The sequence below is a fragment of the Cavia porcellus genome, unplaced genomic scaffold (genome assembly GCF_034190915.1).
Source record: "Cavia porcellus strain 051 isolate PalLab524CR breed Dunkin Hartley unplaced genomic scaffold, mCavPor4.1 scaffold_28, whole genome shotgun sequence".
In the NCBI taxonomy this organism is placed as follows: Eukaryota; Metazoa; Chordata; class Mammalia; order Rodentia; family Caviidae; genus Cavia; species Cavia porcellus.
In genome coordinates this window covers 45,785,623-45,799,206 of record NW_026947511.1, presented here as the reverse complement: position 1 = coordinate 45,799,206, position 13,584 = coordinate 45,785,623, and the positions used below count along the sequence as shown (strand labels likewise).

General features: G+C 53.6%; 1 protein-coding gene and 1 non-coding gene across 3 annotated transcripts in view; one reads left to right on the top strand and one right to left on the bottom strand.

The window, feature by feature from the left end:
* Ppard (peroxisome proliferator activated receptor delta) overlaps positions 1-13,584 on the top strand; it is a 67,158-nt gene that overhangs the window by 35,333 nt on the left and 18,241 nt on the right. The window lies entirely within an intron of this gene.
* Positions 13,085-13,220, bottom strand: LOC111757976 (small nucleolar RNA SNORA2/SNORA34 family). The gene has a single exon (XR_002792229.1). It is a non-coding gene; the product is annotated as a small nucleolar RNA SNORA2/SNORA34 family (small nucleolar RNA).

Genomic DNA, 13,584 nt, shown 5'->3' with positions numbered 1-13,584 from the left:
AAAGCCTTTCTGGTTTGTCCACGAAGGTATGTACAGTTTAACCAGTAATTTTCAAGTCCACATGGTGCTGGTAATCTCAGCACTTGTGAGGCCGAGGCAGGAGAATCACTTAAGTTTGAGGCCAGCCTGAACCACCTAGTGAGTTCAAGGTCAGCTGAACTAGCCCATAGTCTCAAAAGAAAAAAAAAAAAAACAAAAAAAACCATAATTTTCAAGCAAGTGTTCCCATAACTGGACATTAAAATGCCATAGATCTAAGTGTATCCTAAAGAATGTCTATGCTGCTCCTGCTGTGAGCTTCCCAGCCCCGTGAGGGAGATGGACCAGGAGGGCGGGCGACCGTTACAGCTCAGGACACACTATGAGCGTGAGGAAGAGCTGGGTGGTGCTTGTTTCCTGGAGAGCCCTCCTTCAAGAGGCTCCCACTGGGGAACGAGATGGGCTGCAGGGGTAGGCTGGGGTGGACTGTGGAAGAGCATTACGACAGGGTGGAACTTGAGCCAGGGCTGTTTTGAGAAGGGGGCAGGCCTTTGTGGTGGAGGGCAACGTGCAGAGGTGGGGCTCGGCCTCCTGATCCTGACCCTGATGGGCTGTGTGCTCTGTGGCCCCGCAGCAGGTGCTTCCCTGCCTGCTCTGTGAGCAGTGCCGTGGGGGCTGGGGACCAGCAGCAGCTGCACGGCACCTGCCAGCCATGGCTGTCTCAGACTAGGCGACACCAGACCTGCGACAGGCAAAGCCGCTGATGTGGCTGAGGTCAGAGTGGTTGCCGTTCACAGGGGGGTGAGGGAGGGGCTCAAGGAGCCTTCTGGGTGCTGAAGTGGTGGTTTTGTGGTGGCGGATAAATGCGAGGCTTCATGAGGTTGTATTTAAAGTTAAAGCAGCTACACCCCCTAGCTGTGGCAATGTACACCCCCAAATAAAGCCAGCAAGCAAATAGTGTTGCCAGTCAGCCTAGTTTGTAGTTTTTTTTTTTTTTTTTCTTTCCTTGATTCAGATAGAAATCATGAATCAGCAGAGTACATACAGCTCTGCCAGCGGTCTGAGTGGCACCACATGGCACCAGGTCATGCTGGGTGCCAGCAGTTGATGCAGGCAGCTGCTGGACATTGCCTCTGCTGGCTATCACTGTCCAGTGTGCTGGACAGCATGGGTATCTACCGGGTGCTGGTCTCTGCCACTGGCCTCTGCTGGTTGCCAGGCTCCAAGCCCTTCGGGCTAACGGCTCTGAGTGTTTATTGCTTTATTTGGGGCAGTAGTTCTGTCCACTCGACTCAGGGTGAAAATCCTGAGCAGATTTACAGGACCTCGGGAGCCCTTGTTGCCCGAGACCTGAATCATGGCAGGTGACAGGATACTACAGCGAGTCTTCCCAGCAGTGGGGTCCCCACGCAGGACGAGCCCCCAGACTCACCTGTAGGGCTGGGAGCACTGCCTGGACAGGACAGCAGCTGCAGGCCTGGGGCCGGGAGGGTGGGACTGAGAGCCGCTGTGAGTATTGGGTGCCTCAGGAAGGGGCCGGGGCCCTCCCTCCCTACTTAGCCTCACTCGGTGCCCCCAGGGGACCGGGGGGGGGGGTTGCCATGCTGCCTGTCTGGCTGCACCCCGTGTCAGAGTGGAGGGTGACGGTGTAACAGCCAGGGAGGACACTGCAGTGAGGTGTCCCAGGCCGCTGGCATGGGGAAATGAGTTCGGCACTTCTTGTCTGTCTCAGTAGCACATCCCCAGAATAAGGAAGTGAAACACAGTAGCAAGAAAGGGCAGCCAGGGGCTTAGCTCAGTGCAGAGCACTTGCCTGGCAAGCGCAAGGTCCTGAGTGTGATCCCAGGTACCAAAACAAACACACAACAGCTTCAACTGGGGAGACCTAGGACCCAATAGGGGCACATTATGGGAGGCTCATCTGAGGAAGTGATGTGTGTTTTCAGCTGACACTTGAAGGCTGAGGAGGTAGAGGTCAGGTCAAGAAGAGGGCCAGGCGTCCCGGGAGACTGGGGGTGAAGGGCGAGACGTTGGATGCTCGGCCTTCCCCACTGTCACTCAGAAGCCCTCTCATAGTCTTGGCCACTCTCCCCTCCTACGAGCTTTGGAACCGAAGCATCCTCTGCCTCTGCCCCGCTCCTGGCCTCGGCATGACATCCACTCCTTAGGGACTAGCAGTCAGGGTCAGCCGTGTCCTGGTCCCTTATCTGCCCTCAGAGAACTGGAGCTGAGCTGGTGCAAACAGAGTGCTGTTCCCATGGGTGCTGGGTATGCCAGGCCCAGCGCAGAACCACAGGCAGCTGCTACGCACCGGGCGCTGCTCAGTGGGAACCGCTTATGCAGTGCTCTACAGGCTCTCTGGATACTAGGTCCTCTGCAGGAGCCTGCGCCCGCCCCTAGGGCCTCAGCCAGTGCCTTTGCACACAGTACAGGTAGAGTCAGTTCTGTGAAGGGCATTTTGTCAGGGTGCAGAAGCAAGCAAAATAAGAATTATTTTCTGTGATAAAGTTTCAAAAGTCTGTTCTGTTGGTTTTCTTGGGCTTTGTTTTGTTTCGTGGGTTTTGAGGTAGGGTTTTGCTATGTAGTTCAGTCTGGTCTTAAACTCACTGTGTAGGGTGGGGGTTTAGCTCAGTGTCGTAAGCTCCTACCTGGAAAACACAAGATCCTGAGTTTAATCCCTGGTACCAAAAACAAAACAACACAAAAAAACTCACCGTGTAGCCCAGAAGGCACACTGATCCTCCTGCCTCAGCCTCCTGAGTGCTGGGATTACAGATGTACACCAATACTCCTGGATTTGATTTTTTTTTTTTTTTTTAAGCAGTAAAGGGGATTGAACCCAGGCAGCACCAAGCTGTATTTCTACCTCATTTTTTGAAATTTTATTTAGAGGCAAGATCCTCCAGAGCTGTCCAGCCTGGCTTCAGATTTGCATCAGGCTTGCAAACAGTTAGATTATGGATGTGCACCCACCACTGCTGTCTTCAAAATTTACACATACAAATATATTGGGACTGGGCTAGGGATGTAGCTCAGTGGTAGAATGCTTGCCTGGTACACACAAGGTCCTGAGTGTAATCCCCAGTACCACCAAGAAAATCAAAACAAAACAAAACAAATATATGGGGCTAGGGATTCAGTTCAGCAGAACAGGTGCCTGCCTGGCAAGCACCAGGTCATGAGTTCGATCCCTACTATGAAAATATATATATGGGGCTGGGAATGTAGCTCAGAGGCATAAGCATCTGCCTTGCAAGCATGAGGTCGTGAGTTTGACCTCCAGTACCAAATATATATGCACACACACACCAGATTATGCTGCCAGGCCTAGTGGTATATGCCATTAATCCCAGCACTCAGGAGGCTGAGGCAGGTGGATCACTGCAAGTTGGAGGTCAGCCTGGGCTATGTGGTGAGTTTAAGGTCACCCTGAGCTACATAGTGAGACCCTGTCTCAAAAAGAAAAAAAAAGTAGATTATGTCATCAACAAGAAATAGAAATGTTCTCTGTCTGATGTAGACATTTGCTAATAGGAAATGTTAGAGACAGATAACATTAATGCAAAATGAATGCCAAGTAAAAATTAGCTGATGACTTAAGGGTGATACCACCAGTGTCTTATACTGAGAAGTTCCCAAAGATTAGAGCTGGAGAGAGGTTAAAGCGGGGCCATGGACCTAATATTTCTGGCACTGAGGCTCACGTTGCTGCCTTTACTTGGCACTGTGTCATTGGTTCCCCACATGCCTGTTTGTATCAGATGGTTTCCAACGATTAGATTTAAGGTGATGTTTTGGGATGTTGGGGGAGTTGACACAGGTGCTGCATGCTTCCCACCAAGAACTTTGGAAGGGACATTTCCTTGCCCGTGGGAATCGCTTGCTCTCATTTGGAGGTGGCTATTCTCCTCGTATCCTCCGTGGCTGCTGTTGAGCATCTCATGCAGTTGGACGTGGCTTGGAGCCTGTGCCGGGCTGGAGCCAGGCACCCGGCAGCTCTTGTCTGACTACGGCTGGGTTACTTCCTTCCTCCCAGCAAAGCGAGGCAGGGTGTGCGTGTGAGGAAACCAACACTCATCTTCCGGGGCCACTCAGCTAGCAAGTGGCGGGCTGGGATCCAAACCCACTTCTGTTTGGAGACAAAGCTCTGCCTTGGTGCCCTGGTCCTTGTGCCAGCTGCCTTCTTCCAGGTCAGCCTTGTGCTCTGGACCAAGCAGAGACACCACCATTCCTGGGCCGTGCTGGGTGAGAGGGAGGAGGGAAGTGCCCTGTGCCCAGGGTTCTGCCTCATGCAGGAGGGTGGGCAACCCGGGGCAAGCTGGTAGGCGGCTGTCAACACTCCCAACCACCCTTGGCAGGGATGCTTCGGTGCTTGTATTAGAGGGGTGTGCCGCTGGCACCTTTCCTGCCTGTACCTGCTGAGACAGGGAAGCACCAAACGGGCCAGTCTCCAGGCATCCAGGCATCGGATGGCAGGAGCCTGGGTCCTAGGGGAAGGGAGGACTAGACACACCGGTCAGGGAAAGGTACGGTTCACTGGCCAGAGAGGTCCCTGTGAGTAGAGAGACACCCCCTGCATGGGCTGCTGACGCCCCAGGCTTTGGGTGGAGATTCTCAAGGAAGCAGCCACACAGGAGGGCTGAGACAGCACCTTTGGAGCTGCCCTGCTGCTGCCATCACCAGTCCACAGGCCTCTCTTTTCCCAGTTGGTGGCGGTGTCCAAGTCCTGCATGAGTAGAGAGTGTGTATCCCACACTGGCTTTGGGGAGCTCAGCAGCTCTGGTTGAATGAGGAGTCTGTCAGGACCGAGGTGTCCTGTTCTGCTCTCCACCCTCGAACCTCCAGCAAAGGGGCCAGATTTGGGGTCCAGCTGTGCCACTGGCCCCCTCAGCCTGTCTCTTAGAGAGATGTCCAGAGGGGAATAGCACTCCCAGACAGACGGCCCTTGTCACCCGTGCCAGCACAGTGGACACAGTGGCACTTTGCCGCCTCCTTCCAGGGAGTGCTTCTCCCTCCTGCCAATGATGCAGGCAAACCTGACCCATGGGGTGAGCCGGCTGGCTGGGAGCCTAAGGTGACCCCAGCACAAGGCTTCCCAAAAAGCGTCATCACTGAGCCGTCCCACACACCCCTCCTGTGGAGCCGGAGCTCAGGTATTCACCAGCTTTCCTGCCAAGAGCCCTCTCGGGCTGTCACAGAGGCATTGCCTGCTGAGGCCCCTGTCGCGATGCCAGGAGACCTGGATGGGAGACACGGCTGGTGCTCTGATCTCTGAAGAGTCTCTTCCCCGCTTGCCGAGACGTTCATCCTCCTGTTTTATTCTCCTTTCTTTCTTTTCATGCTTGTCAGCTGCTTACTAAATTACACAGACCTGGGACTATAGAAATCAGGTGGCTAGGTGACCAGTTGGCAAGGAAACAGACAGAGACCTGAAATGTCCTAGAGATCCGGCCCCAGGACTTCTGGGTCTCCTCACCTGGAGCCACGTTTGCCCTTCGCTCCTGGGCTGCTTTCTCTCAAGTGAGACCCCAGAGGCTTTGTTCCTCTAGGGCTTTCTGTGCTGCTTGGGATGGAACCCTGCCCCTCAGGCAGGCTTGGCAAGCTGAGCTGCCCCTGCAGCCCGAAGAAGCTTTGGTTAGGGTAAAGGCAAGGGGTGTCACAGGGCATCCCCGGCTCTGCTCCTCAGCTTATCAGAAAAGACACTGCTGCTTGGCGTTTTGCTTTCTTTGAGGTAGGGTCTTGCTGTGTAGTCCAGACTGGCTTCCAGCTCACTATAACCCTCCTGCTTTAGCCTCCAGAGTGCTGGGCTCTCAGGCAGGCACCACCACGCCTGGCCCTGATGCTTGTTTTTAAAATCTAAGCTGCAGACATGCACAAAGACAAAAGCACTCATTGGCCCCCACCCCCGCCTGCTCCTGCCCTCAGCTGCTTCCCCTTTGGTTATCTGTGCTTTTGGGCAGGTGACACACAGTGGCCCACAGCTAGGCCACGGGCTGTCTTCTCCCAACTGTGTGCCCCCACCACCCTGCCATGGGACCTCGGGTCTGCAGCGTTCTGTCACGTGGGAGGATTATAACCATGCATCTGGAGAATGGCTTCTTCAGCTCCACCATGCTGTTCTGTAAAGTCACTGATCAGGCCCAGGGATGTATCTCAGCAGCACAGCGCCTGCCTGGCAAGTGCACGGTCTTGAGTTTGAGTCCTGCTACCAAAGTAAATAAATGAAATAAAATAAAACAAAATCATTGATAGTACCATGCTTTTAAAACCTTTTTACTAAACACAGTATACATTCATTATAGAAAATTTAGAAAAAAAATCAGATGAGCAGGGGCTGGGGATTTAGCTCAGCGGCATAAGAGCCTGCGTTGCAAGCAGGTGATCATGAGTTCGATCACTGGTACCGATAAAAAAAAAAAAAGAATAAAAAAAAAATCAGATGAGCAGTAACAGAAGTAACCAGCTGGGCGTGTTGGCACGTGCCTGTGATCTCAGCACTCAGCAGGCTGAGGCAGGAAGATTGCTGTGACTTTGAGGTCAGCCTGGGCTACATAAACAAGTTAAAGGCCAGCCTGAACTACATAGTGAGAGCCTGGCTGGGGGGGGGGGGCGGGGGGAGTAAGTTACCTCTGTGTGGTACATTTGGATGTAAATTATGCATCTCCTACTCCATCCGAGCCACACCATCTTCACTAAGGAAGGCCGGTGGGTGCAGTCCTGCCTCAGGTAGAACTGCCTCAGAGAAGTCAGGACCAGCAGGACACGTTTGGAAAGGGCAGAAGGGAAGGGTAGGCCTACTTCATAGGATGAGCTGTCCACTGAGGTGTAGTTTCAGCACTTGGGAGTGTTGGGAGCCATGGTGAGAGGTGTGAGGAGCTGAGGGAGCAGGTCGGCCGCAAGTTCCCAGGACGCGTGCGGCTGCGGTCCAGGGGCTTCTCTGGGAAGATGCTTTGGATGAAGGAGTCCAGGCAGAGCACTGATGGCCCAAGGCCAGGCAGGACAGGACCAGGAGTGGCGACTGTTTGGCGAGAGGGCTCAAGTGGGATGCAGAAGAACTCCTCCCCCACTTTTTTAAGAGAGGGTCTCACTCTGTAGTTCAGACTGGCCTTGAACTCACAGTGATCCTCCTGCCTCTGCCTCCCAAGTGCCGAGATTATAGGCCTGCACCTCCACATCCAACAGGAAACAGAACTGTTGAGCCATAAGGTTCAGCAATGCTCTGAGTGGCTGAGAGCCCCCACCCTGACACTGGAGTGTCCCTGGCCCCCACTTGTGCCCTGTGGACTAGGGACTCCCCCCGCTCTGCCATGCTGTGGTTCTCTCATCTGTGAAGGGTGGTGATGCTGGTACCTGCTCAGCAGGAAGACCGAGTGACAATTTAAGATCTTACTTGACTTTGAGATTCTAGAAGCAAGTAACATGTCATTCTGTCGGATAGGAAGAATGTCCCTGTGGGGTGAACTGAGGAGAGAGGTTTGATAGCTAGAGAAGGGCTTAGGGGGAAGCAGAAACAAAGAACAGGAAACAGATTGGCCACTTCAGGCTTACCTGTCCTGTGAGGCTGGGACAGGGAGACCATAGAAATACAACCTATCAGCTGACATCACGTTACTTTTTTGTAGATTTAAGCAGAAGGAACTTCAGTTATCGCACCACTTAAAACTGGCCTGCTTGGGGAACCTGGCTGTTACCCTGCTGACTCGCAGAGGGTCAGGTCTTGATACGGTTTTTGTTTGGTGGCAAGGAATGTTAGCATGAGTCCATTTTGGATCCAGGCTGGTCCCTCGGGGCCCAGGAAAGGAGCCTAGTCCAAAATCCCAGCTCCCTGGGATGTTGTTTAACACGCTTCTTGACATGCTGTGTTCTGTTGGGTAAACCCAACAGAATTTACCCTTGCTGTGGGAAGTTGCTGTGTGTTTGTGACCCACAGCCTTTCCCCTTCCTGCCACCCCACGTGTTTGTCCCCTTCCCCCACCCCATCCCCGTGCCTGGGAGCCTGCATTTCCCCTTCCTGAGACACCCTCATTTTAGTTCGTATTTTTAAAAATCAGAATACTGCTTGGTTTTATTTTTTCTTGAAACTCAGTGTTTCTGTAATGAGGGTGGTTTATTTCAAGATCATCCCCTTGACCCTGAGCTTTCTCTGAGGCCTCCAGCTGCTGGGCCTGTCTTCCTGCTGGAGAGACCAAAGCTTTCAAGGATCTGGGGACTTGTCACCACCTGCCCACACTGTCTGAGCTCAGGACTGTCATCCAGGCTCCCTCCAGTGAACAGTAATCTTGGGTTGGCTTGGGCGGCAAGAGGATCCTAGCACCAACAGTGGAATAGCAGGCGCCAGCAGGAGACGGGGGCCCCCACTCCCCAAGCCACCTGGCTGGGGACCAGCAAGCCTCCCCCTGATGCAGCGCTGGGCTGTTCTCCCTGCCATGTGCCTGCACCAGATTGTCATCTTCCCACTGAGCTCTTCCTCCAGAGAGTCTGGAGCTGGCCAGAGAGACAGGTCCAGTGCCAGGAGCCCGGGGAGGGCTGCGTGAGGCCTGGCAGTGAACAGGCCTCTGTATTCCAATTACAAGAAGCTGTTCATTTATTTAGCAAATATTTACTAAATGACTGCTGTCTGCCAGCCACCCCTCTGAGACTCGAAGATCCGTGTGAACCGAACAGATGGGGATCTCCGTCCTGTGGGGTTTGTGTTCTGGGAAGAGACCAAGCATCGGGCACGTGAGGAAGTCTGAGCACGAGCGCCAGGAGAGGAGCATTCTGGGAGGGCTGCAGCAGGGCGGGAGCGGGCGCCAGGATTTGCTGTGGCCCGGTGGCAGCTATGGAGCAAGATAATTTGGGAGGAACCAGCCTGCCCCGGCAAAGGCAGGGGACATCAGAAGCGGGAAGGGCGCGGCATGCCTCCAAAGACCTTGGGAAGGTGGATGCTTTCTTGGCCGTAGGAAACCCCTGGAGGGATCTGTGCACACAAAAGACAGACTCAGACTCACATTTCAATTTTTTTTTTTTTTTAACTGTGTCAGTTAACTGTTTATCTGAAAACTGAGGGGTGAAGGGGTGAGGAAGACACTGGCTCTGCAGAGGGAACTTACGTGAACAAGGGAAGAAAAGAGAAACACAAAAATAAAAGTACAGCCTGGTCTGGGAAGTGGGTCGGGCCTCTCTGAAAGGGTCCCCCTAGCCTGAGGCGCACTGCTGAAGGGCTGCTTAGGGGAGTGGGCAACACAGGAAGGGGAGCTGAGCTGCGGTGTGGGGGTGCTGTTAGAATGACCCAGGCTGGGTGGGATCCAGGCTTGGGCAAGGTCATAGCAGTGGGTGTGGGGAGCAGTGATTAGATTGTGGCTCCCCATATTTACTAAAGGCAAGGTCAACAGTATTTGCTGACTTGGAACATTTGGCTTCATCAACCAGATGGCAGGAAGATTTTTGTTGTTGTTATTTTGTTTTTTGAGACGGGGTCTTGCTTTGTTGCCCAGGCTGGCCTCAAATTTCTGGACCCAAGCAATCCTCCTGCCACAGGCCTCCCAAGTAGCTGGGATTGTAGGCATGCACCACCATACCAATTTGGAAACGTTTACCAAGATGAGAAAGCCTTGCCTGTGTGAGGTCTACGAGACCCTCACATCCACGTGGAGGGGTCAGAAACGCTGGGGCTGGTGTGAAGTGAATTTGGGTGTCATCCACATGTGAGAGGCGCTGGAAGGCATGGTGAGACTGGAGATGGGGAACACAGAGACCTTTGGAGACTGGGAGAGAATCACGAGGGGACCAGCTGAGGACACTGATAAGGAGCAGCCTTGGGAAGAAAACCTGGGAAGAGAAGGTGTGGCAGAGGGCAGGGGACACTGGGTCACACGCTGTTTCAGGTCGGGTAAAGGTCATGCTTACTCAGGACAGAAAGTTGAAAAACAAATCACACATGCACAAAAAATCGCTGACTGCCTGATTCAGACAGGGAACCTCCGCTCTGTCCTCTGTCATTTTTATGGGCATCAGGCTCTCGATGCAGTGCAGTGCTCTGCTGTTCACTTAACAAATTGCTGTATAATCCAAGACAGCCCGAGTTCCAGGCTGGGGAATACTGGCTCCCTTTAACTACTCCTCTGTTACTGGATGCTGGGTCTTTCCTGATTTTTCAAGATTGCAAATAGCAATGCTGGGAACAGCTCTGCTGGTTCCCTACCAGGAGAATGAAGGGGCAGAGGACGTGACCCTTGAATTCGAACAGGACAGACCTTCACATCCTCACTGTGGGTGTTCTTGCACAGCTGCTTGCTGGTCTCCAAGCCTGCCTCCCGGCCCCCCGCTGTGAGTCCCCCTTCTCCTGCCTGCCCAGCTCCTGGGTCTGTTAGATGAATGAATGCATGGCGCCGGGAAACTGGAACGGCCTCCTGATGTTAAGAAGAGACAGAGACGTGTGAGTGAGAGACTGAGAGACACGTGAGTGTGATAGCCAGCCTGAGCCTGGGACAGCAGGCCCTGGAGCAGGGGGCTGACCCACGGGCTGTGTGCAGGTGGGTGTTTGGTGGTGCTGCCAGGTGCAGGCCTGTGGCTGTCCCTGCCCGTTGGAGCTGCAAGAAGTGCTGCATCTGCTCCCCGGATTGTCTGAGAGAGGTGGAGATGGCCGGAGATCATTGGTTCTGCTCACTGGTGTTACCCACTGTGAGGACACAGGTTTGCCATGGCCCTGTAGCCCTTGCTTCTCAGAGCCCAGCTAAAATCACATCTAGCTCCCAACCTCCAGCTGCCAGTGTGTTTTTAAAATGCAGCCCCCAGCCTCTTCTGACCCTCCCAGGCCTCACACTCCTCTGGGCATTTGTCCTTTGGAGTCCTGGTCATCAGTCACAGTTGGCTGTCAGTCAGTTTCATAGCTAATGGGGCCTGGCGTGTGACAATAGGTGCTTAGCAAATATTTGTTGAACCAGTGAATAAAAGCAGCTTGCTGCAGCTGGTAGGAACCTGGAGGAGAACAGAGGTGGTGAGAATGTCAGTGCCAGCCCTGGGGTCTTGGGTGAGAAGGGCCCCGCGCAGCGCCCCCTGCCTTCAGCAGGACCATCCTGCCCTTGGAAGCCCCCTGCAAGACAGGTCCCTGCTGGAGTGGGCTGACCTTTCCCTACCCCCACAGGCTGTCTATGCAACTTAGTTTTCTCTATTCAAAACACTTCTCCCCTCTCCCTGCAGCATGTAAGTACCCCGTGCTCCCTGGGAAGAACTGGAACCCAGGAAACTGTAATAAAGGGAACAGGCGCTGTGTGCAGCCTCAGGGCTGTACCTTCCAGGCCATTTCTGGGTTTCCACACCACTGAGTTTCCTGGCCATGGGAGGAACCCCAGGCCCCAGTTCTTGTCTTTGAAGCCTGGAGGCTAGTGTGGCCACACATGAGCTCCCAGCAGAGTTGGGGGCTAGACCAGGCTTCTCTCCCTGCTGCAGCCCATCCCGAGGCCCCCACCCCCCCTTCCCTCTGGTGTCTTTTCCAGAACATTCTCTGGCTTCTAGACCCCAGTTTGCTTTTGTTTTGGTCCAGCTCCTCTTCCTGGTGCTTGGGGTCATTTATAAGTCTCTGGGTGGCCTCCGGCTGTCCTGTCTTTAGTTCCCGATGTTGAGGGGAGATTGACTCAGGTGACTCACTGCCAAATCCAGCCCAGCTCTTGTGTGCCCAGTGGAGCATGGGGTGACCCAGACTGGCAAATGGGAAGCAGAGAGCACCACGGAGTCACTGGCCTGGAAAACCCAGGGCACTGGGTCAGCACCTGAGTACTCATTGGTGCACAAAGGGGGAGAACCAAGCAGACCCATTCACCCGAGGCTTCCCCCGCCAAGCATCTGACAGCAGTTTCCGGGGACGTGCGCGTGACCCCAGCCCTCGGTGCTCCCTGCGGCGAGGCAAGGAGGAAGTAGCTCTGGGTCAGCTGCAGGGGCTGGCAGTGTGGGCAGGTTTGGGTCCTCCTCTCTGAGGAAAGGAGTCCTGCACATCTGCAGGAGGCAGCTCCCTGGGGCTTCCGCATCTGTCAAGGTCCCTGGGCCTCAAACACACTTCCAGAGCTGGAACAGCACTAGCTCTGCAGTCACTGAGGCTGAGCCAGCAGTGAGGACGGCGGCCGCCATGTCCCTGTTTCTTAGGCACTTAGTGCATATTAATTTGTATCAGGCTGACCTGGAGCTCATAGCAGTCCTCCTGCCTCAGCCCCCAAGCTCTAGGATTACCAGCGTGCACCACCACACCTCGCTGTATTGAGCAGTTACTACATGCTTGTTTAGTCCACCCCTGACCTCCCCATTCTACAGTGATGGTGCCTCCATTTTAGCACTAGAACCTCTGGGAGCTTTGCGTCTTCCCCAAGTCACAGGGAAAGAGGAAGAGAGCCAGGTTCGACCCCAGGCCTGCCAGAGAAGCAGGTGGGTTAATTGCTGTGGAGTTCTGCGTCTCGGTGGCCATGGTACAGGGAGCCTGACAACCTGGCAAATAGCACAGGTGGAACCCCTGCCACCGAGGCTTATGTTTTTTTAAAGTTTTTTACATTGTTATTTTAAAGGGAGTAAAATTAAACAGAACAAAATAGGACATAAGAAAGCAATGTAAGAGACATAAATTCCAAAGCTAGACGACCTGAGATCTGCACTGTTGGTCATATTGTCTCTTGTTTTCTTCCAAATAGTTGTCCATGTCTTCACATACAGAGAATTCATACAAAACAACATAGTATAAAACTGATCCGAGGGGCTGGGGATTTAGCTCAGCGGCATAAGCACCTGCCTTGCAAGCAGGCAGTCACGAGTTTGATCCCTGGTACCGATAAAAAGGAAAAAGACAAAAAAAAACTGATCCGAACAGAATGAGGAAAGCGATTTAGGTCTTCAAAACCAGACAATAGGGAAGTCACTAATGGCTGTCGTAGAGTCTCTCATTCTCTTCAAAATAGCTGTTCATACTTTCATGTATATTGAAGTTCAACAAAATAAAACAGCCGGGGGAGGGGTTGCTGGGTTTCCCGGTGCCCCAGGTCCAGCATGGCGCAGGTCCCAGTGAGCACCAAAGGCTCCCGTCCTGGACCACTGGAGCCTGCCACGCTGACAGCTGCTCACCGGGTGGGGAGGGGTTGCTTCAAGCTGTTTCTTTCTAATGAACTGACCATTTTACTGCCCAAGTTCTGAAATGGCCAACAGACCATAGAAAGACATCTCTTTAGGCTCCTGCTTGAAAACAACAGCGTCAGGAAGCTGTCGGCCTTGATTTGGGCCAGGAGGCTTATGTTTTCTGTCTATTTATTCCTTCAGTCAACAAGGACACATCGAGTATCACTCAGAGGCACTGTGCCAGGTGCTCAGACAGGACTTTCTCTGGGAAAGGGAGCGCGCAATGAGGAAGATGTTCCAGTTTGGTACAGGAGTCGCAGAGCCAGAGGGCATGGGTCAGGGTGCAGTGGGAAAGGAATGGAGGGGACGAGTCTAGGACAGCCTCCTGGGAAAGGAGAGTGGGCCTCAGCTGGTGGAGGAGGCAGCCCCGTTGTCTCAGGCTGGTGTTCAGGGGACAATGTGGAGGATGCAGCTGAAGAGGAAGGCAGGTGCAGAGCATGTGGCTGTTTTTAGCACACGAGGGTCAGTTTC